The 25,641-nt window shown below is 36.4% G+C and overlaps 1 long non-coding RNA gene across 1 annotated transcript in view; it reads left to right on the top strand.

The window, feature by feature from the left end:
• Positions 1-25,641, top strand: part of LOC142603851 (uncharacterized) — a 40,741-nt gene that overhangs the window by 11,088 nt on the left and 4,012 nt on the right. The window contains exon 2 of the long non-coding RNA XR_012837747.1: positions 10,333-10,413. This is a non-coding gene — a long non-coding RNA (uncharacterized LOC142603851). The remainder of the gene's footprint in view (positions 1-10,332; positions 10,414-25,641) is intronic.

Raw genomic sequence — 25,641 nt, 5'->3', positions numbered from 1 at the left:
CCAGACTTACTTTGCCTAATCATTTTTAAGCCAATGTTCTCCTTGAGCTTACATGTCTTTTCTTCCTGCTTGCTGTTTGCTATAGATGTGCCTCTCTTCCTTTCAACCTTCACTTGCTAGGTTGAACAAGGAAGGATCTTTCAGCTCATCAGACAGTTTTCCCTAGTGGTCCTTCTCTGTTCATTGTCCCCACTGTGACTGTCTGGAACCATCCACAGCTACGTAATTTCCTATTTCATGAAACTAAAAGTGGTAAGTGTTACATAATCACACAAATTAGACTCCTTAACCAACTATTAGAGAGATTTTTTCAGTGTCTGTCAGATGAGAAAAAGTTCAAAAGGGACAATGTACCACTGTATTTTATCCAAACACAGTGACCTGTAGGGCTGCTAAATTGTCAAAAAAGAATCTTGAACTTTTAATGTTATAATACCTGTCATCTGAAACAATTTCTGTAAAAACTGCCAATTCTGACAAAGAAGGTCAGCTCCAGGCTGCTGGAAAGTAGTGTAGATCCTTTGTGGATTTGTTCTGCCCATTCAGGACTGAGCCATGCCCAGAATATCTCCAGAGTGAGCAGCATCACTCCTCTTACGCAAATATGGTTTCTACAAGAATGTAGCCACAGCATCCCAGACTGCACAAGCATGCCTAACATCTGGGGTAAATATTCAGGAGCAGGAGACCTTGTCAGATACAATATTCTGCTTTTTGTAGTACAGATATGAAAGTTATTTTCAAAATAATAAATTGTGACACATCTACAGTTCTGGTATAAATTTTAATAATACTGTTGTAAACATGGCCAGAATGCAGAGCTTCTTTATCAGCAAAATTTCTTGAAGAATTCTCAGAAATAGAACTAGTGACATGATGAGAACTGGTAACAAATAGGAATTTTTAAAAATACTTATCCTATGTTTTATGTCTCAATGGTAGCTCAGTTCTTCAGAAATGTCTTCCTTTGAGACAAGGTATATGCAGAAAGATCAACGTGTAGCTTGGTAAGCCAAATGTACTCTTGATGACGTTTTGCCTGTAACCTCTAGAGCAGTGCTTTTCAGATTTTCTGTAGACCCCAAGGTACTCCAAGTGAAAACTCGCTTAGACATCTCATGTGCAAAGACTGTTGCAGAGCTATTGTTGAGATTCATGCACTTTTTGCAATTAGTTTATTGGTTTTCAGAAGGTCCTGGAAAGTGCTATTGTAAAGTTCCTAGTTTTCCTTTTGTTGTTGTCAAATTAACATTAAATAGGGACATTGTTCATGCATGCTTAGTTTTAATATCTGCTGTTATCCTGGTGAAACGTCTGACATGAAACTGAAGCACACACTTAGTAGGAGCTGTAAAGTATCTCTATAGTTGTGTGCTACATTTCGTCTATTTTATTTCATTAACTTCCATCTGTATCTTATTTCCCTGAACTAGTGTGTTACAGCCTTAACAAAGCTTTTGTATGTGGTAGAAAAATGCATCAGTAAACAAAAGCATCAGCTGTGATCTCAGCATCTATAAACTGTGCTGGTTTAGATCTTCTTCTTTTTAAACTGAAATTATACATAACATTCAATTTAATGACTGGGCCCAGTTCATTTTGCCTGCAGTCATAAGACCTTGAACTCTGACACTGTCTGATTTCAGGCTAAACAAGGTTGGTCTGGATCGGTACTAAACTGTGAAGAAACAGGAAATGACCTTCAGTAATAACTTTTACTGCTGGTTCAGAGAGGACATATGATCACTCAGTAAGGACACACTTTTTCCTGAGTTGGTACTGAACAAGGTGGGAGGCAAAGTGTTGTTATTAAAAATGCTGGCCAAAGTACAATTTCATCAAAAAATTACATATTCACTCTTGTTCTAAATGATAAGATCTCTCTTTCTATCCAAAACTAGAGAAATGTATCAGAATATGAAACAAATCATATGTAAAGTATTATTGTATTATTAGCTAGTAACAAGTTGTTTCTGTCTCAGAATTTGAGGAGTGTAAACAAAAAGAAATTTGATCTTGACAGAGCCAAATACATTTTTTGATGAAATATTATATAGAGATCCTGTGAGAGGAAAATTCTGATTTTCAGCACAAGTTCTGAAAGCACACATCTGCAAAGATGCATGCAGCTGAAAAGAAAATTTAATGTGACTTCACCAGATTATCTAGTCTCGTCCATGTTTTGGAGGCCTTACTGATAGAAGTGTCCATAGAGATTGTAGGTTTGAAAGCAGTCAGTATTACATTACTGTAATTTCTTATGCAACTGCTTTTATGGCTTTGTTTAAGATATTTTACACTGCTATAGTAATCCTTAGATAAGTGTAATGAGTAATAGTAAGTAATACAATTTGTCATCTCAGATTCTGTTTCTTGCCAATGGAGCATTTTGTTTTTCTTGGTTTCATTCTGAGGTTCTTCTGAAGTGGGACAACTCTAACCCTTTTAGATATCCAGATAGAGAGTTAAGGTCTGTTGTTTTATACGTAGACATAGAACCCCTACATTTCAGACAGCTGAGACAAAATTGATAAAAGATGATGTACATAGCAAGTATTGTATGTTCTCCCTTAAGCTGTCATGGGCATCTTCCTTGCGAAGTAATAAAGAAAGTTCCTGAGGATCTCAACCACAAGCAAAAGATAGGAAGAACCAAAAGACCTTTGCACAATCCAAAAAAAGTCTGTCTTGGAAAGAAGTTTCTGCCTATGGAGGCAATTAGAGAAGTTGCTGGGAATATCTTGAACAGAGAACTTGCCCTATGGCTTCTTACTTGTTCCTGCCACACTGAGGCATGAGAGGAGTAGTTCTGAATTTCCATATAATAACTATTCTGTACATATATAATACTGTGTTGCTTTACTCTGAAAATTACTACAAATTGTACTTCCTTATCAATCAGATCTTCATGCTGTGCATATTCAGTTATAACTTCTTACTTTAAATGAAGAAAAGGGATTAAAGATTAAAGAGACATTGCTCCAAACATTAGTTCCGCTGACCCAACTCAGCTAAGAATTAGGGAGCTGGATTCATTTTCCATTGCATCAGCTGCATTTCTTATGAGGTTCTAGATGGTGACATGTAAGCAGAGACCCTCTCATCAGCACAGAGGTGATAGAATCACTGCAGCCTGAAAATCTCTCCTGGTGATGGTACATCAGGATTAGAAAAAAAATCATTTGAACTGATAGTTCACAAGACTGGAAATTAAAGACAAAAAAGTGTGTGTGACATGATTGTAGTAATGATTAAAGCACTTTAAGGACACTGTTTCAAACAGAAAATGTGTTGAGTGTAAAGACTACTAACAAACCTGATGCCTTTTCAGAATCTTGAAGAAATACATTATTGCATATTTTTTTCTCTGTCCTTCTAATTGACTCTCCATACAATTTTCCCCTCTGTGATTGCGAGTCAGCATTAGTTGACATGACCTGGAGGATATGTAGTGGTCCGTAACTAAAGAAATATAGATGGCCATCTAACCATAATTTTAAGTGAGCATTTGCAGTCATATAGATAATCCACTATACACCTTGGTATATTTGTTATTTGAACAAAATGGAACCTATTCACATTAAGATCAGGTTATCACTTAAAAGCTTTCTACTGTATAAAATTGTTCAAGCTTCATTATAAGTAATATTTAAAGTTTTAAATTCAGGAAAATGTCATGACAGCACGAGGGATTTCTCTTTAATCTTATGTTTCCAATATTAGATCACGATGAAACATCATCTGTATGTGACCTTCTGAAGGTCATGATGAAGAAAAGACTTTCAGGTTGTTTTGGTAACAAACATATCACCTACAATGGCAAAACAGGACAGACTGAACTTATAAACATTACATCAGACCTGTTGCTAGAGATAACATGTTTGCTAAACTTCTCAAAATGAGCTGATACGACAAGTCATCTCGTTCTGATCAGCACTAGGACTATTTCCTGTTAAGACTGGCTAACAGACTGGTATATTATTGCTTGCCCAAAATATTGAACTTACAAAGTGAAGCTATCTTTATTTTGTGTAAATAAGCACAGGCGTTCTCTCCTGGAAGGACAAAAAGGTTGCTAGCAAATGCAAATGATGGAAAATATCAGTATGCTAATGATAAAGACATCTGAAGTTAATCTATTTTTAAGGAAATCTAATTATTACATTGATAAGTGCAAAATTTATACCTTTCAGGCTTTTCAAATAACATAATGTGTGTATTTTGAATTCAGCAAAATTGGGCTTTGATATTTAAATAGGTTCTCTCATCATACTACAGGATCTATCTTAAATTTTGGAAGTTCAAAAAGCACTAGACTTAGTACTCTCTGAAATAGGATAGAAGTTTGGTCAGGTTGTGAACCTGTTGTTGTTCATTGTCTTCTCAGAGATCACTTCAGGTTTTGGAAGTTTCCAGATGCCACGGAGAACAGTGCAGAGTCCACTTAATTAGGAGGGCAGGGATAAAAAGAAAGTGGAGAAATAAATGCATAAAACTAGGTCAGAGCACTTGCCTGCATATACAGAAGGAAGTAACTTGAATTGGTAATGGTATTTTTGTGAAAATTTGTAAGTATTTAAAATTTTCTGTAGATCTTCAGGCTAATTTTCAGTGGACTATAAAGCCAGATTGTACTGTTACATCCCTGTACAGACCAATGATGAGTCTATGGGAACTAACGTAACTTGGCAAATAAAACAGCAATCCTGTTGCAAAAGTTCTTCCAGTTGCTGAACAGAAAAGGACAAGTATTTTGGATGAAGTGTCCCCATTCCTTGCTTTTGGCACAGGTGGTAGCACACAGTTTAAATGCTCTTATTTGCTTTATCTTGGTTGGAATAGACTTGCATGGCAACCTTCTACACTAGAGCAGTTGAGCTTCTCGAGCATAGATCCACTGAGGGTCGCCCAGGTGACAGGCTGTGCTGCTGCAGAGCCCCACTTTGACAATGGCTCTGTTAGCAGAGAGAAACTCACAGAAGAACAGCTGACTTGTGGATAATTATTAGAGGGCAACTACTGCAAATCAAACTGAACAGATCTTTTGATTTTTTTTTTACTTATACTGTATGCTACAGACTGTTGGGATCCTGAGCTGCCTTTGGATCAACTTATCTGGCACTGAAAATCTACTGACGAAGCAAAGACTAATTTACTGTGCTGAGAAGCAAGATAAAATTAACTTTGTTCTCTGTGCTCTGTGGTTAGATTCTACCCACTACCTCAGACACCTCTACATTAACACAAGTGACACTTTCAATGTGCCTTTCTCTCGGTTTTGTTTCATAACTTGGAAGCTTTCTGAGGAAAACAAAATGTCATTGCTTGTCTAACAAGCAAAAAAAACATACTTCACATATTTCAGATGTACAAAGGTGCTACTGAACAAAATTACAAGCTGGTCATGAAATTTAGCACTACTGCTGCTGAAATTTATGTCATATCTCTTTATAATGCAATGTACAGCAGCTCTCTGTGGTGATAGCAGAACTAGTTCTATTACGCAGCAAAGCGAATTAATACTTTGCATGAAGGCTCAAGTCGAAGTAGTCGATGGCTTGTGTGCAGAAGCTATTCTATTATGTGATTAGGCAATACTGTAGCATCTGAGTGGAAACCTGAACACATACTCATATTTATTTTCAAATTTCAATTGGGACATTTTTGAAACCATTTGTTTTTAGGATCAGCATTATTAATATTTCTTATGCTACAAGACAACCCCATCTACACACAGAACAGATGACCTTTTCTAATAGTATATGCTGAATATGTTAAATATTTTAATTAATTGCAAATACAAATGGGTCATATTATTTATCTGCAACATAAAAATTCTGATGACCTTGAAAGAAAATTAAGATTATATCCAAGTTTATATTACCTAATCTTTGCTACTTATCAGCATTTTGTTTGTTTGTCTTAGGGGCTGCAAATTTAACCAAAATTTCCAATAAATATCTTTGAAACAGAGTTGAACTAAAACCAAGATAATTAATTTTATATCACAGAGCAGAACTCCTGAGTACTTTTGGAAATGTCAGTGGTAATCAAGGAATTTTCAAATGAACTTTAAAGTGCTGTAAGCAAAATCTTGCCTTCTCTAGGACTTCATGAGTCAGTTTTGATTTCTGTATCTATTTCTGCTTGTGAAGAATCATCAAAGAAAAAATATTTGCCAAAATTGCTTAGAAAGAACATGGGCTAAATTCATAGGTCTGAATTTGCACTTAAATCCAAATACATGGTTCTCTTTGAATCAGAGGAGAGCATAATTCAGTCATGATCTGTTGTTATGTAGTCTGAATATGCTGAGCAATTATATTTTTGTCTCCAGTTGTCATGAGACTCTGACAAATGGAAGTATGTGCTGTATCAGACAACTCAAGTCTGCCTGAGGTTGCTTCTCTTCACCTTCAACAAAACAAATGGATTAATATAGAAGAGGAGGACATGAGGCAAAATGTTTACTTCCTAGTTGCTAGAAATGGCTCATTTAAGAAAAGTAACTATTTTGAACTGTGTGGCCTTATAACGATTATCTGCAGCATTGTGTTGCCAAAGTCTGGTTTGGCAAAAGGCGTCAAGTTGTCAAGAAAGTTGTTTGGCATAATGAAAATAGGACACTTTTCCTTAGGGGTACATTTTCCATATTTATGGGGTTGATATACTTGTAATGAAATGATACTGCAATAGTCTTCCATGTTTCTAAAAATCAAATAATTATTTGAATTCCCTTGTCTATATACAGAGTAGTATTTTTTTAAAAAATCCCTTTCCCTGTTAAAAGAATAGGCAAATAGCACCATCATTTTTTCCCTGCAACTAAGAATAATTACTGAGCAGGAATCTAGGCATACTGTCCTGGGTTTATAGCCAAACTCTGAGCTGCACGTTAGCACAAAGAACTACACAGCCATAAATCTTTAAAGTTGTTCCAAATTGATATCGCATATATATGACAATTAAGGTCGCACTTATCTGGCTGCTGATATGATTTGAAATCTTTTCTTCTTCCATTTCAGAATTCAAAGAAATAATGCGATAGTCTTGCAGTAAATCCACTGGGTAGAAAGGCTCCATTATTTCAATCACAAACAAATTAAATGCTTGTGCATTGTTGTATTAAAAAAAAACATTGCTGCATCTACAAAAAGGATATTCTTTTACGGTTCCTCCAGTTGACCAATTGTCCAAAAATGAGTAAAAATGTTTACAAAGGCAGTTGTATGTTACTTCCAAAGGCATCAGTGTTCAATCTCCACATTCTCATGGTGCACACGTTTTATTAGTGACCAACTTACACCTACAAATGCTAACTTGAATTTGTCAGTCCTTACAAGTATCCACTTCCTTTATTTAATTAAACATTATGTTCAGAAAAGACACAGTATTTGCATTTTAAATCCTATCATACTACTTAATCCATTTTTCTGGTGCTACATTTGCATTTAATTCAGGATTTGAATTATGCTCAACCTCATTGTTCCAAGTAATAGAGTTTATTAGTATGAATGTACACAATACTGCACATAATGAAAATGTGAGAAACAGAAAGCCAAACTGCAAAGCCAACAGCGGAGGAAAAAAAGACTAGCAATTCTGGGGGACTCCATTTTGGAAGGCCAATGTTGTTTACAAAAAGCATCACTGAAGTTTCTCACAGTGCTGAGAAGATCTGTCATCATTTCTTACTAATCAGACTAAGTCTGAAAAACACACTCTGTACATTTACAGAACTGGTGTTACACTCCTTGACTAATTGAAAATGAAAATCTTCCATTCTCAGAAATGTTGTGGCTTTCTGTTCATATTTCCTACACTAAGATAAGACAAACTATCCTAGAACTTATCTTCAGTACCTTCAGGAAACACCTCTCACATTAATACAACTCTAATAAATCTTATGAGACTGCCTTCTCAATTGCTTATACGTATGAGAGATTTTTGCCATTTGGTATTAAAAATAGGCTTTGTAAAGTAGGAAGAGGAAGAAAAAAATCTTTAAAAACTATCTAGAAATCGATTTCTTTCATTTAGTGAAAAATGAGACTAAAAATGAAACAAATGAGCTTTTAAAGTATTCTTAAACAAGAGGATATATTTTTAAGAACAAAGTAAGTAATCAGCAGATGTAGATCAATATTTCTGTAAATAAAAATTAACTGCTCATTTCTAGGTACATGGCTTAAGATTGAAGAGAATTTCTAGCTGTCTTATGCATCGCTAAAATATACAAGTAAAAACAACTTAATTACACATATAGCTTCATGCATTAGAAAACATTTATTAGCTAGACCACAAAATGTGCATAACTGTTCCTTAAAAATAAATGTTTACTAGTCATTTCTTAGTCTATCCCACCAATGCCATGGTGGTTTTGCTAAATCCCAGAATTACAAGTAGTAATAAAGCTATTTTCTTGCTCCCCCCTTCTCATCCTTCCCATGATTATCTAGTGGATTTAAAGCACTAATTAGACTGAAATATCTTAAGATTACTTTGCATTAGGAATATTCACCCTTGAAAATTATTTGTATGAAATAATTAAACTAAAAAAAATCACTTAAAAATAACTTTCCTGACTTGTACTCCAAACTCATCCACAATTCTTGTTGAAATAACTTTTCCGTAGATTCAGCCAGTAAACCATATTGAAATGCCATATGATCACCTGTGTCATTGCATGATGCTATCCCAAGAAACGGGGCTTTCTCAAAGTGAGCTTCGTGGATCTCTGCTCTGGGATTTATACAATGCAATAAAAAATGACAAAAAACACAAATGCAAATATATTTAAAATATAATATTAGCATTGTCAACATGAAAGACTTTATTTACTGCACAGAAAAGAAAATATTCAGAATAGTGTGATTTGTTTCGGGGAATGCACAAAAAAGTTTCAACAACTAACACACAGTGTTTCTTTGCAAAATAGCCCTTTGCATGATGCTGAAGCTGAAATGTTTTTTGCCCACTGGTATCTACGTTCTTGTAAAAGAAGGTCATTAGCCTCTATTGTGACTGCTCCTTTTGGATTACCTGTCTTTGTCTTTACACAAGTCAAACAATAAATAAGGGTAGTCTGTTAATATAGATTAGAGGTTAAACTGTTATTTATCGTCACATTTTATGGAGAGATTCTGTAAAGACTGTTATTGACCTTCTCTGCCTACAAAATAAGAGTCACGCATTTATCCCGGGCAATCCATTTGCAATGAAAAAGAAATTATAGTCTTCCTGAAGAGGTACAGGCATGCATGCAGAAACTGAAGTACAATAATCCTGATGAGGAACAGTTGCTGAGTTGAAACGCATTGCAAATTCACATCATGTTATGTCTCTGAGCATATTAGATGAGGAAATAGTTGAGAAACAACAGATTTCCTCCTGCAATTTTAGAAGCCTTCTTTTAAACGTCATCTGGGATTTGGATAGTGTTGAGCATGAGAAAAGTATATAGCATGTTTTCATTCCTATGTGTTTACGTAGTAGAGAGCGCTATAAAAGTAAACAAGAAAAATTAACGTTCTCTTTCATGTGGTCCTTTAACTAGAAATAGCTGAAGAAAAATCAACGTAACAGCCACCTACTTACTGTGCTTTAATCACATTAACAGCACCCCTTACATTGGTTTGTGACAGTACTTCTGCAACATACCCTGAATCAGAACATATGTCAGAAATAGGTCTGCAAGAGTTGCTCTAACCTGGAAACCATGAAAGTACTTCCTGACTGCATATAGTATGAAAGTTGCTTGTTAGAATGAAAAGAAACTCCTTATCTGAACATCCTAAATTGTGAGGACGGCAGAAATCCAGACTAAGCTTCCCATAATACAAAAAAATGGAGAGGAGAGAGAAAGAGAAGACCTCATAAAAATGTAATTTTCTCTTGTATAAAGCAGCCACAGTCTTCTGCTTCCTCATCCAATCTCTCTATCAGGCCCAGATGTGACCAAATTGTGACCATTTAAAGAGCTTTAAAAGCCACTTCCTCTGTAGCCCTCCCAGACTGCCTAGTTGTCACTTTACCTGTGACCACACCACAGTATTACAGACAGAAGTAAAGGAACCATAATGCCTCTTTGAAGAAGAAATGATATCCATCCAAGACATGGCCTTCTTTCCTAGCCTGACTTGTCAAAGTGTATGAAAGAATGCTCAGAGGAGGCAGCCAAGAAGCCTTACAGGCAGCTGGATAACTACTGGTAGTATAGTCTGTATCATAGCAAAAGCAGAGTAGGGAAGGGAGTTCTCTGCAGCCAAGTATTAGGTTAGAAGTGGTGGCAAAGAAGCTGTCTAATGTTGCTTCTGCATTATCTTTGCAAAGGATTACACAACTGCATCGTTCCCTTGTAGTCCAGAACTAAACAATCTGCAGGACACTGGTTGGCTGCTCAGACTAACCGAGGTAAGTGGACAGTCGTTTTACTTATTCCATCTTCCTTGTTTCAAAAGCAAAATGCTTAGAAAGATTAAAATGTTTTAAATGCTTGAAGAAGTAAGGTCATGGTTCACTTCCCAACTGATGTCTGGGCAAGTACCTCTGAAGTCTTCTGTGTTTAACTACTGACGAAACACTCTGATTTGTTTAACATACTCATTTATTCATCAGAGTAACCCCCAAATTCATTAAACGAGACACATAGAGAGGTAGGTCATTACCCAATGCTTTCTTACAAATATCTTTACAAAAGGTATATGAAAAACAGCCAGGAAACATAATAAGGAAAGGAAGAAATTGTAGCATAAAAATAAGGCAATCACATTTTCCAGAAACTTCTGAAGTTCTCAGGAGGATGTTTATCTGGAAAAAAAATACTGCTGTGAAGGAGAGTAGGCTAGATCTGTCTGTACTAGCCACAAGCCTGGAGATAATACAAGGTAAGAAGAATGTGAGATAAGACTTCAGCTACTCAACAGCATTTTAATAGTATGCTCCAGGTAACAACCTTATTCTAGCTAAAAGTTTGTTGAGTTCGATTGTGTTGTCCTTCTTGCACCATGTACTCTGATTTGGAAAGAATATCTACACATTGGCAAGGTTTCAGTAGTCACATATTTTTGAGATAAATCATACTAAATCTAGTACTGATATTTTGTTTGTGAATGGATTGATATGAAGTATGCCTTGCTCTTCATTTTTATCACTGCCTTCCTGGAAAATCCATCATTTTAATGACCAAAGTTTTTGGTTTTCCTCTCTTAGTCTTGGAAAAGACCAAAATCTCCAGAAGAATTCTTTTCATGATAGCACACTAGTTCAGATTTGTGCTTACTCTCAGTTTTAGACTCCCCAAAGCAGGATCTGCTGAAGGTCTCCTAATTTTATGTTTAACATACAAAAGGTTTGTTACATCCTTGCATATCACTCTTACACTTTAAATTGAATCCTGTCTCCAAACACCTTCCAATGTCCCCCACAAATTTCTTGACAGTTCATCCTTTATATATACACCTCTATTTCTGTCTGAAGTATCCGAACATTTGTGAATAAGTAAATTCCATCTTGTTTTTCAAAAGTATATCTTAATTTAGTCAAACTGCAAGTCCTACACCTGACAAGATGTTGACTGAGGAATAAAGTAAGCAGAAATGCTTTAACGAAAGTGATTACCTTCATCTAAAAGTGACAAAAGATTCAACATTTTTGTGAGATGTGTGAGGTTCTACGTTTCATGTTAAATGGATGAGTTGTACAGTAACTTTTTTTTAGTGTAGAATAGGTGGTGAGGGACGTTTAGTGAAACAGTGCCCCTTGCTGGGAGTTTTATGGTATTGTTCCTGATTATGTTGGTTTTGAAAGCTTACATGGAGATCAGTTTCTCATTTTAATGAGTTTGTTCCTGGAGGGAATATTAAACACATTACTGCTAACAATAAGCACCGCCTTGCTTATGTCACTGAATTATTTTAGTACTGGCTATCAAAAGAGGTGGACAAGATCGGGAATGAAAGGAAGTAATGTTTTCAGTAACATTTTGGAATCCCCCATTCACAAACATACGTGTTAGTTCTATCAGAGTGTACATCTGTAAAACTGAGTCTCAAGTGGCAGTGTGGGCTTCTGCTCTCACTGTGCCACAGGAATCCACAGTGCTTATCTCATCAGCTCCCAAACAAGACCATTTTATGCCTGCCAGCTTGAGATTCAAGAGCTACAGTGAGTTCTTCCCAGCTTGCAAATCACGAACAAGACACTACAGTACAAATCTTTCCTTGAAATAATTAATCCTATCAGTAATGCACAAGCTGGCGCAGAATCCAGTTTACATGCTGGTTTTGCAGGGAACAAAAAAATAGGAAAAATCTACGTTAATGAACAAAGAGCTGACATGATTCTAAATTTAAGCAAGGAACAATTTGTTGGGTGAGGAAGTATGCTCTTTATATAGTTCATTTCAGATGGTAGCCTTGCTTTAAAGGAGGTTTCATTTTGTCTTAGGTAGCTTGGATGCTTTCATGTAGAGACGTTTAAAAAGTATAATTAATTTACTTTTCCTGCTGTCACAAAAGACATTACCTACCTCTCATTTTTTCTTTCTTTCTTTACTGAGGACACAGAGGGAATAATCACTATTGTGAGCATGCATTGAAAAATGCAGAATACTGGAATAAATGGATGGCCTTTGTTACACAGGAGCATAATCCCTGAAGAAGTTTAAATCCATGAATCAAATAACCCCCTTTTTTTTTCCTGTGTGAGAGTCACAGTGAGCCAGACTGCCATACTGTCCTAAAATCTCATTGCTTCCATAGCTATCCACATCGTAGTATTAAAGTGAATAGTTTCAGATACAGTCAAATTAACAGCTAAGCAATTCAGTCCATCGTGCTTACATTTCCTGGTCACACCATTAAGGCTTAGACAAATGAATAGGAACAATAGAATTACTAATTGTTAATACATCATATGTCCTGGCACATGTATTCCTGAGTAACATACATCATATTTTATTTACACCCACATGCACAATGAAAACTCTGCATTTTTCAAACCCAACAAGATCATTTGAAATATGACCTTAAGACTCACTTGTTCTACTGTCCATATTATATCCATATCATAGTTAAATATGGATTTTTTTTCCTCAAATACATTTTATTATTCAGTTATTTCTAATATAGCTCAGCCTTTCTTTGACCTCAAATATGGAGTCACATTTTACTGGCAGGTTACCGCTACTAGTGCAGTTACTCAGATTGATTCCTTTTGAAAACAATTAAATGGATTGTTATTAGGCATATTAACCAGGTTACGGTTCACATTATGAGCTGTTTGCACTGTCCAAAATTTTTAGCCTTCTGACAGGTGTACAGAACTTTATTTAAAGTGACTGTATGTCACTTGTCCAGCTACTGTATCCTGTGGTCACGATGTTACTAGTGGCAGACTTGCTAGGCTCACAGGCTTTGCAGAGATGAGCTATGAAAGCATCACTGACTCATGCTCTTACCCACAATCAAGCTTCACCTTAGACTGAAGTACATTGGTAGGTAGAAATTTAAATTTCTTCTGCATCAGCTATAATATTTTATTTGTTCATTTTCAGGTTGCCTATTTGCAGCCAAGTAAAATCAAATCTAGGGAGCTTTTTAAACCAAGATTTGAACTTCTCTATTCCAAGAGTTGTAAAGCTGCACTACACAGAATGTTAAAGATGCTTCACTGCAGCCAATTCTGCTTTCCAGTGGCAAGGAAAGAGGCATTTAATCAGATGAGAATGGCTGGGCAAAGTGGTAAATCATGCAATGTTTCCCACAGTGGGCAATGCCAGTCTGATTAGGCACAGTATACTCTACATCCAAAGCATTTGAAAGACTTAACGGACATATATATTTTATTGCATCAGCAGTTGCCAAATCCTTGGTAATGCGATCAAAGTGTTGATGAACAACGGCCTGAAAGTTGCTTCTTGCAGCTTTTTCAAAAAGTGACCAAGGCCATGCTACTTATGCAGTAATGTTCACCTGCTGATAGATCTTTGTGTCAGAGAAACTTTTAAGAAGGAAGCAATAAAACAACCTTACATGAGCCATCTTTGTGAAGTAAGTTGACCTCCTTATTTTGGAATGACTATGTACTTGTATTTGTGAGTATATTTATGGCACTTTTAATCTTTTTTTCCACTGGTACGGTTATCATGAACAAATGTATAATGGTTAGAAGATGGACTTCTTGAGAGTAAAACCAACAAGTAGGTAATGAAATACTGAGTATCAGAGAATTGATGAATTTTTGCTTCACCAAAGGTTGAGCTGCAGGAGGGGCTAGGACTTGTTATATGTACACAATGCACATTGCTCTGATGAGATAAGATAATAAGTCAGCATGGGATTTAACATTTCTAAATTCCTCTCTTTACTGTTTTTTATACTTTTCTTAAACATTTACATTGAAAGTTCTTGTTAAAGGAGAAATCTATAAAAAGCAGCCGCTGAAGCAATATAACCTAGGTGTTATAAAAAGCTTGGGTAGTAAAATGTCGTCATTTTTCTCCAGAAAATAAATGCTCTCATGTCTTTCGGTGGAGGCCCATTGCTTCCTTTAAGTAATAAAGTGGAGCCAGGAGAGCATGTGGCTAGTGAAAGGAGGTAAAAAAGTGATGAGCACAGAGCAGTGACACTGAAATGATCCTAAAGTTTAGTGATCAGTTGTTGGTATCAGCCATGCCAAAAATTACTATGCAAATTATTGAGGGATATATACCAAACTAATGTAATTATCTAAGCGAAGCCTTTTTATGCCATGATACTTATGCTTCCTACTTTCCTTTTTTATTTTAGAGGCACGTAGAGATTTAATAACTGTTCAGTTGCTGAAATGGCATAGCACTCCAGCCTCTAAAGGCCAAACTTTTTATTGTATTCAAATCTTCACTAATACAAAGCTAGAAAGAAAAATCTTGTACTTCTGTTTGAATACCATTTTTGTGCTCTCACAGATTTAGTTCCAGTTCTCCCACTCTGTTACAGAGACAGCTCCTTAGGGTCCCTCCAGGTCTCTCTTTTTGTAGGCAAAGCCCAGGCTGGTGTCTGGGTCCTGCTCTGGGTCCAGGGCTCCACTTTGAGATATCAACTAGTTTCCATAACTTTTCAAGTCAAGAGATTGTGTGGCTTCTTGGACCATTCCTAATTCAAGCAATAGCTTTTTTTTTGGCCTCTCTCTCATCTATGCAAGAACAAGATAGGTTTGTTAAAAGTACAGCTGGGCTTGGGCCATTCTTAAAAGCATTAGTGATCCTGTGGCATTAGATGTTAATTGCCTCGCTGCTGTGTGATGTTTGCCTGGCTGTTACATCACCTAGTCCTCGTGAAAAGGGTGTTTGTGTGAATCTTTCTGGTTTTGTGCTCTTTCTCTTCTCCCAAGAGACAGAAATGGACAAAAGTTATTAGAGCAAGATCTTTGTTAAATCATATTCAATCACTATCTGTAGTCATTGTGTAATTCCATTTAGAAAATAAAAATACAAACATACCCTGTAATCTGTAGTCTTGCATTCTGAAGAGAGGGGCAGGAAATGAATGTCTCAATGTCACAATGAAGGACTGTCACAATGAACGACTGTCACAATGAATGAAGGAAATGAATGTCACAATCTTGATTTCTCAAGTTTGTGAAAAAAAAATCTGGTCTAATTGGAACAAAATTCAAAACCTCGACCAAAAAATGAATGACTTGACAAATCACAACCACTCCCCAAAAAAGGTGAGAAAGTGTTTATGTCAGAATAATGAAAACATTTACTTGTGTTACTTTAAAGATTACAAGTTGAGATTGGCTTTTGAAATTCAGATTCACAGGTTTTGATTCAATTTTATGAATAATTTATATTTGGATCTGTGATTTTTAACAGAATAAGTAGGAAGAAAGTTTATTAAAACATGCTTGAACAGCTGTCCTGATTACCTGAAAAGAGAGGTGGCTGATTCACTTGCTATAATTATTTTCAATCTACAGTGGTGTTTTAAAAACAAATCTGCTATCACTAAACGTGCTTTTGTTTTATATACTACTAGAGATATGTCCCATTATATATAGCCTGCCTACCAGCAGTTGGTTGTGGGGAAAGGCAGCACAGAGTTCCTCAGAAGTATATCTTGGGAAGGTGAAGGGTGTAGAGCATGCAGAATGGAGTACATTGCAGAATACACTCATGAAAGAATTGCTTGGGAAACCTAAAAGGAGACTAGACATAAATCTGGAAAAATGTATAAAAAGGCATGATGGCACAGTCAGGGAGCTAGAAAATCTAATCTGAGGCACAGTAACCTCTGCAGTTCGGTAACAAAAACCTGCAGATTCATTACAACCACAAACATGGAGCCTGACCGGCAGTGAACAGTTTATTTTGTAGCTGCTAATTTTTTTAATAATCTCCATTGTAAAAGTGTAAATTCACAAGAAAATATCTTTGTGTGATACTAATTCACATGAAAATTACAGGAGGGATTATGTGAATAAAATACTGAGATCAGTTTGCTTAGAAAAAGTAAATATTTACACAGGTAAATAAGTTTTCAATCTCATAGGTTATTTATTTAGGGTTAGCTCTTATAATTTTCAGCAACAAAAAACCTGCAATATTCTGCATAAATCAGCAATTAATGTCAGAATATTGTTACCATTTCTGTTTTACTTAATTTCAGTATATCTCATTTAACATTAGAAGGAAATTAATAGTGATTTACATGTCCCAGAGGTGTCAAAAGAGATATTAAGCAATATTAGGCATAAAGAAATTATTCTGCTTTATTTTCATTCCTTCTGCAGACTGTGCAGAGGAACAGTGTGAATGGATCAGGAAATTGGTGTAATACCTGTCAAATAATGTTAAGTGTAAATGTCTATGAACTCTGAAAAGTTATATTTTATATATGAAAAGTTATATTTTATATTTACTTCCTCAAGTGCTTGAGGAAGAAAGGAATAAAAATAACCTACTATCAAATTGGCTTGTAAAGATCCACTTTCCATTGGCTATTTTTATTTCCTTGGTGCATACAGAGCCTGATCCAGTGCTCTGTAAGCATGTTGTTTCTGGTTGAACCCGCAATTCTTTGCTGCAAAGATCTTTCTGTATCTTCATTAAGAGCCAAACAGAAAAGGGAGTAGCTTTGGACATGTAATTGCAGCCACATCAGTGCACAAGGATCTGCAAATGTTCGGGGGTACGCAACTCTGGTGGCGCACCCACTATTTTGTGATACGCTCTCTGCAAGGCTGAATGACAAACCCTATCCAAGCACAGAGTTGGGAGACATTGCTGCTACTGTTCATGGCTGTAACTGAGTGAGCTAATTTTGGGAAGCAAGCCTTGTCTGGATGCAGTATATATAGAGCAAACAGCACCCTTTTATTTAAATACTATGTCGCACCTCTAGAAGGTATGTCTGTGATGTCAAGGGAGAAAGCCTCACAATGTAACTTTATGGAGGTTCAGGAAAAGGACTTTTCTCCTGCTGAGGGGTAACTAAAGCATCTGCCTGGTCTGGAATAGGGTATTTTGATTGCAAGCATTCAGATAATATGCAATTCTGCAGAGGATCTAGACATTCTGGATTTTAGAGTATGAGTGATGAGGGTAGAAGGTACAGTGTGAAGGTATGAATTAATTCTGGATTTGCTGAATCCCAAGAAAAAGCTTTTATTGATCCATATTGATGTCAGCTGTGTGGTGACTCCAGTAGACTCCAGTAGAAAATGTTTTTTGTGAGTCTACTGGAGTCGCCACACAGCTGGTGAGGTTACAGAAAGCAAAGAAGCAGTTGGTATGACTGACATGCCATAATTTGTGCCCAATGTTTCTTACCCTCCTGGAATGATACACAGGTCCATCATGTGCAGGGAAAAAGTAAGGTGAGGGCTCTGTAAGGATGCCTGGATTCATAGGACAACTATATTGTCAGCTGTTAATAACTCTTGACAGCTTTATTCCATATTCCACTTTGTTAAATTTATATATGGTGTTTTTTCTTATTCATACAATTTGCAAATGTTAGGACTGACTTCCTTTATTTAGAGCTAAAGCCAGCTCCTGCATTATGTGTGGGAACTGGAAGCACCTTCCATTTCTTTGTGCTGTGATGCTCTTCCAGTGTGTGTCTGCAGCATGCATCAATCTGGTAACCAAATTACACGGTTCCTTTTCATGATTTATCTAGCTTCCAAACTTCCTGAGAAATGAGCATCATAAAAAAGAATTGTGAAACATTTCTGTGGTTAAATGTCAGTGCTAATATATCAGAATGCACAGAAATGGGCATTATGTATAACAATAGATATTTTGCTGCATTTAGATGTGCCTGATTTGTCATAAAATAGTTTGTGCTTCCAAATATATCTAGTAATGTCATGAAAGATTTCACCCATTTAGAGTTTACAGGAGAAATTATCAACTCTCAGACTGGTTTCTAGTCTTCCAAATTCCTATTTTTGTCTTTTTGAGGGGTTTTGGGTTCTTTTTTCTTTTCCTTGTACAATTTGATGGTACGTTTTAAATTACTTCTTTTATTAGAGGAAAAAAAAATGAAAGCAATAGTATTTATGTAAAATTAATCTGAACAGGAAAGACCCTGAAAAGAAGCATAATTTTAGCATTAATTTGTATTTAATTTCTTAGCTATAAACCACGTGTAGTGAAGCAATGGGGAGAAGGCTCTCACTTCCCATTTTTGGAAACATGATTGATAACATTATAAAGAGACATGTAGTTGTTCAGTTTACATTTTAGTTTGCACAGGTACCTCAAGAGAAACCTTAACTTTGACATGAAGAAGCATTTGTTAAACACTATCTGCCTATTAATGCTCATCAGTGGAGTCTGAAATACTGGGAGGATGATATTATTATAATTTAATTGGCCTGAGAGCCAGACAGACTTCTGGGATGTTAATGAGTCCATTTATCCTTTGCAGGGAGTTGAAGCTTGATTAGACTTTTAAAGATCTCTTTTGTGTCTTATTTCAACTGTTTTTCATGTTGACATCGTTGTAAAACTAAACAATGATACGGCATACTTCATTGCTCATGATACATCCAGCAGCCAAAGCTAAGTTTTTCATCTTTGCTCCCATCCAGCCTGCCAGGCCTTATATATGTTCATTCAGCTGGCACCTGCAGCGCAGTCACATTCATCATGCAGCACAGCAGCACAGTGTCTCTCTTGCTTAATGATCCCAGGTGCCAAATGCAAGAGAGAGGCAGAGGCCATTATTGTTATTTCTTTTCCACACTCCCTCCTCTGCTAGGTAATGTACATGGCATCTGATTCAGTTACAAAGTTTCAGATACTGGGTCAGAAAAATGTTCAGAGTTGTATCTGCTGCAAGGCCAATGATATCCCAGGAGTGCATTAAGAAGAGTGTGGCCAGCAGGTCAAGTGAGGTTCTCCTCCCCCTCTACTCTGCCCTGGTGAGGCCACATCTGGAATATTGTGTCCAGTTCTGGGCTCCCCAGTACAAGAAAGACAGGGAACTACTGGACAGAGTCCAGCGGAGGGCTACAGAGATGGTTAGAGGACTGGAGCATCTCTGGTATGAGGAAAGGCTGAGAGACCTGGGTCTGTTTAGTCTGGAGAAGAGAAGACTGATCTTATAAATGCTTTTAAGTATCTAAAGGGTGGATGTATAGAGGAAGGGGCCAGACTCTTCTCAGTGGTGTCCGGTGACAGGACAAGGGGCAACGGGCACAAACTGGAACAGAGGAAGTCCCATCTGAACATGAGGAAAAACTTCCTTACTCTGAGGGTGACCGAGCACTGGAACAGGCTGCCCAGAGAGGTTGTGGAGTCTCCTTCTCTGGAGATATTCAAAACCCGCTTGGACGCCATTCAGTGTGCAACCTGATCTAGGTGATCCTGCTTTACCAGGGGGGTCGGACTAGATGTTCTCCAGAGGTCCCTTCCAACCCCTACCAGTCTGTGATTCTGTGAATTTGTTCAGGTATGTTACATTGCTTTCTCCACTTGTCACTTATCCAGTTCCTCTCTCTCTTGCTGAAAGTATTTTTTTATAAATATTGACTTTTATTTCTGTTAATACGTTCTATTTTTATGCTCTGTTCTGTATATTTGTTTTCAAGCTATCATTCACATTCATTCCTGTCCTAACTTATTTAACACAATGTGGCCATTGTCATACTCTGAGAAATCCCAGCCAGCACAGGCAACTGTGGGGAGATGAGGCCTTAGTCCTTGATGCTAAGTAGTTGCCACAAAATGATCACAACTAATAACTTGTTAACTTACGCCATAGTTATTCCAAAGCACTCTTGTTCATATTTGAAAAACTGTTAAACTCCAGTTGAAATAACTAATTTCACACATTCTCTCTTCTGATGAAAGAATCTGAACAAAATGCTAGTACTTCAGCTTACTTATTTGTTTCAGGAGATAATGCAACTTCATCCGTGTCTGCATGTATAATATGGCAGCTCATCCAGATAGACACACGCTGATTTTTGTGCAGACACAGACACAGCCAGGATACGTAAATATGAGGTTTTCCACAAGATAAAGGCAAAAACTGGAGTCAAAGAATACCAACTTACAGCTTGTTAGAGTCAGCAGTCCTCTAAACTTGATGCTATTTCCTAACTTCAATAAAGAAAACAACTTGGATGACAGATACGGGGCTTTTTTACACTATAAACACAGATGAAACACAGCAAAGCACATTTGTGTGTGACATAAGACCTGGAAGAGTTATTCATCAAAAGCTAACTTCAGTAAGGGGAGAGGTCCTGTTCTCTCAGCTACCGCTGTAGACAGCAGAAAGGAACAGGCTTCCTTTGGGTTATCTGAATAAGCCTGAATTACCTGCTGGGGGTGCCTCTGTGAGGGATAATCACTCTGACAGTATAGAGCAAGCCTTGCGTGAGTGGCTTTTATGAGCGTCTGTCTTCCTCTTGCTACATCCCTTCCCCCTAGGATTACAGTATCACCGAGTGGGAAGCTCATACAATATGCTATTATGGCAGTGGCATTAATTATCTGACGTCTATTACATACTTGCCGTTTTCACATTTGGACTAAATCACCAACCTTTTCAGCCAAGCATATTGCTGCTTTCAATTTACTTTTGCCTAATGCGTTTTCATTGTGGGAAGGAGGGCCTCTAGTGGCTTCGCTTTTGTTGCTCTATAGTTCTACCATTCCATTTTTCAGAGATTGTAAGGCTTACTGAGTGTGCATTATGTCGAACTTGTGACATGCTTGTATTTACACAGCACAAGCATCATTGCAAAAATTAAGTCTGTTGTGTTTTTTTATTCCAGACAGTCAATTTATGAAAAGCCTTAGTTACAGGGAAATGCCCCAGTTGAACAGCTGAGACAGGAATTGTTTCAGGATCTTTTGTTGTGCCTCCTCCTGGCTATTTCATGAGTTAATAAAAAAGAAGTCTTACGATAAAGCAACAAAAGTAATCAGGCCTGTCATTTCAAAATAATAATAGAATTTCCCTGAGCAGATTGTTATTCTTTTGTTCTTTTTAATTCTGATTTCTATACCTCTAATGCTTACAGGGTGTTTAATGTAGTAATGTATTCAAGTTGGCAAATGAAAAATAATGCAGATAATTCCAATAGAAACAGCTAATAGAAGCTGTAATATCTACATTGTGTCTCTAACCATTACAGTTTATTGTATTAAATGAATTTAAGTGAAGAAGGGATAATTTGCAGTGTAGCAAATGGAAACCTGACTTACTGATATCAGCATACTCCCTTATCTCTCTCTGCAGTATTTCAGGCAGTAAGCTGTTTACTGCTATGAAAATCTAGGGAGATAAAACAGCAGTATGGTAAGATATCTGTAAAAACTGAGCTATTAAGCAGGCAGCCATCTCAGTCAAAAGGGCTCAGCATTTTCCAAAAGGCAATCTGGAATCACTGGTTTCTTAGGATTCAGAGACAATTTCACAATTCCTTGCTTTATAAACTTACTTTCCCTGTGCAGGTGAGAAAAATCTTACTGAACAGCACTTGGTATGTGAAATGATGTAGACAAATATGTATGAGTGTATGTAAGAACTAGAAGCAGATATAGTTCTAATGCTCTAGATAGCTGCATGCTAAAGAGTAAAGGTTCATAGTTGCTATGAAGTCCTGTGACATCTCAATGCTTTTATTGTGAATGGGAAAAATATATAACATTATCAGAAATCTCTTTTATTGTGAAATCCCCAAAGCATGAGGAATTCCTGAATGCTTCGTGAAAATCTTCGCCCCAACTCCCGGATGTATCTGAATTTGGCTTTAAAAAGCTCTGCAAGCAGCTGTGCTTCCAAATTCCATTGGCTCTGACTTTGTGTGCCAAGCAGGGCTTCTGCTTTCGTAAGCAGTTCTCCCTTTTCATGATATATGGACCAGAAACAAAGCAAAAATATTTGTGAATCTCCCAAAGTTCCCTTAAGCGTAACATTTATGATTAATAGCCCAAACTATCCTACCAGAACCTAATTGATATTTACAGTTTATCTCTTCAAAAATTCACCACCTAATCACCTGACTTAACTAAAATATTGAACAGCACAAATGTTATGTATGAAAGAGCTGCAGGAAACATGCCTTTATTTTTATGTAAGAGTTATGCATATTAACTAAGCAGTTTCAACAGACAATTCTGTTTGTACTAGCATTATATGTGCACTTGTCTTCAAACATTGATTATTCACATCTTTAGCATCCCATATAATTATCTTATATACTACATTTAAGAACTATGTAAAAGTTATAGTTTAAAACCTATTACCACATAAAAGAACTTTCCAGAACACCAAGCAGAGACCTTCCAGAGTATCTGCAAAGCCTAAGCTTATGCTGTTTACTGTTTAAAAATATTTTTCAGAAAAATATTTCAGAGCAACAGGAAGCACCTTGTAGATTTCATGTTAGAATTTAAACTGTCTGTGCAAACAAAAACGGAAGACAGGAACACCTGAGATGTTAAAACCTGATGTGCCATGAGCTTGAAAAACAGCACTGACCAGAAAAATACTGGTCAAGCAACAGAAAGGAGCAGGGCTCTGTATAGAGATGTCCAGCTTCCATTCTGATGCCACTGTGTATTTTCTTAGTTCTTTGCCTGCTGTAGGGAAGGCATTATAAGTAGATGCTTAGGCAGGCATCCTTATGTATTGCCTTCTGTAATCTGCTGCTGTTCAGGGTCTCCTTAAATGAAAATTGGTGCCTAAAATGGAAGGCAATGATATGTGCCTCTAAGTCTGATAATGGTTTGTATACAGCAATCAGCAAACTTAGGTATGCAGGCTTACTAAATTAAGTGCAGGATTTTACATGGTCTGAACAGTTGTTTGGGTTTTCTTAATGTATGCATTTAATATAATCAGCTTCTTAGAGCAGCACAGACTTAATTACATAGCTTCTGTGAAATGCTGTAATAGTTTTCATTCTGTAGGTAGGACACTACTGTTTTTAATGTTTTCTCAATCAAGTATTATTAAAACATTTTCAGAAAACTGTATTATATGTTATATAATTTCTTGAAGCTATTTCCTCAAGTAAAGGAGTTTCACAACTCAATATACTATGTCACAAATATATATTTTAACTCCTTCTGGTTCATGAGCATGTAGTAAGGCGAGTCAGTTCACTTAGCAATCTTTTCTACCTGTCACTCTTTGCCTCAACTAATTGGATTGTAAACTTTTCAAGTCTGGTTTTGCTTTACTGTTTTGCACCATGATCTGTCCTCCAGCATTTACCAGCTTTCATTGCTGAAAATGCTGCGGGTGCTCTACAGCTTAGGAAATGTATTATTTCATCAGAAATAACTGTCATATGTTGAGGTTGTGTGATTTTTTTGTGTGTGTGTGGGTTTGGTTTCTATTTGACTTTCCTTGCAATCTGGATTAACATTTTTTATACTCAGGCAATGGTAAAAAGGCAGTCCCTCTTTTCTTAGAGCTTTTTGTGTGAAAGTTTAATAACATACATTGAAACTTCAAACTCTCTTATTAGATCCACTAGGAAATTTTTATGAAAGCTGAAGCTTTTGAAGTAACAGCAAATGGTTATATTTTCAGGAAAAGTTTATTTCCTTAGATCTCATCTCTTATGTATTGCAGTGTTTGTAAATATGATTTACTTAAAAGACAGACTCTATTGGTGTTTATTAAATCACTCAAATATTGTCTTTGAAGTGCATAGATTTTTTTCCACTTCCCATTAGAACAATTTCTTTAAAATATTTCTGTAACCGTGAGATACAACATGAGATCATGGTCTCTTTTTGCTTCAAGTCTGATATTATACAGGAAAATAAATTTGGATATGCTTTATTTTGAAATGCTCTTGTTCAGTAGTTCTGTATTTAATTGTTTTATTTTTGCCTGAAATTATATTCAAAGTAATTTTACTGCAGAGGTGAGGAAGGCAGTTCTGTAAAGCGATCTGCACTGGTTTTGGTGCTTCCTGGTTCACATCATAATCCTAAATTCATGACCTGAAATATATTTCTAGTCTTCCTGATGTTTTTCCTCCTTCCAGAACTGGTTTGGTGGTAATTTTGCCTTTATCTGAGATTCATAAGGGTGGCTGGACAGCTTCACCTTCCCTAACCGAAAATGTTCTCAGAAAGACTTCAGGGAGACAGCTGTTTTGTATGTTAAAGTAGCATACACAGCCAGGTCAGCCCAGGATTAAAGAGAGTTACAATCAGCTTCACCTGCATGTCTCTCTGCACATAAACCTGTAGGTTAATTTCAGGCAAAGCTGAAACTGCAGCTCGTAAATTGACATGCTGATATGAAATTGTTAGCAATACCTATAAGAACACTCCTCACATAGAGGTGTAACTTAAATTAATACTTTAAATTATAAATTATTAATTTCAACTTTTCATTTTGAAATATTACCTTATAAAGAAATCCAGAAAGTATTTCATTTAAGTTCCAAGTAAATTTGGTTGTAGAAATTAAAAAAAAAATCTTACACTCTTTTTTTCTTCTTAAAAGAAAATGCCTTGTACAATCAATCTTCTATGCTGTTGGTCATCTTGCTTGTTAATATCTCAAATTATTGAAGGTGGTTTTTTTTTTTTAGAAAGGCCTTATCTTTAAGAATGATTCTACTTGGTTTGTCCAATTAGTTCTGGCAACTCAATTTATTGTTCGTACTTTGAACCTTTTTCTGGTGGTTACAATATTCTACTTTTTTCTACAGTTAGTTCACAGATGAATGAATTTAAGTATGATGTGAGAGATTATTTATAGGGTGTGGAAAAAAAGACAGATGTAGAAAGTAAAATTCAGTATTTGAACAGAGGTCAATGAGGAACTGCCTCTCATGTCTCGAAAAACTCCCCATTACTTGATAATTTACTTGTCTTCAGGTCAGCAATATCTTTCCCTTTCCCTACTATCACACTAGGATACTACACCTGGTTTTTTTCCTAGCAGTTTCTACAGTAAAGCAGATGCCTGTTTATCTTCATTACAACTTCCTCCGCTAACCCCATTCCTAGTAGCCATTGAAGCATTCTCCTTTACAGGTTAGTGAAGAAAATAACTTTTGCTGATACTAACACAAATGTTTTCAGGAACTTGCTAGGCTACTGTTTTACTTTTTTGTACATATATTTTATATACACTTTTATATATTCTTTTATACACAGGA

The sequence above is a fragment of the Balearica regulorum genome, chromosome 14 (genome assembly GCF_011004875.1).
Source record: "Balearica regulorum gibbericeps isolate bBalReg1 chromosome 14, bBalReg1.pri, whole genome shotgun sequence".
Taxonomy (NCBI): domain Eukaryota; kingdom Metazoa; phylum Chordata; class Aves; order Gruiformes; family Gruidae; genus Balearica; species Balearica regulorum.
This window is presented reverse-complemented; position numbering and strand designations above follow the sequence as displayed.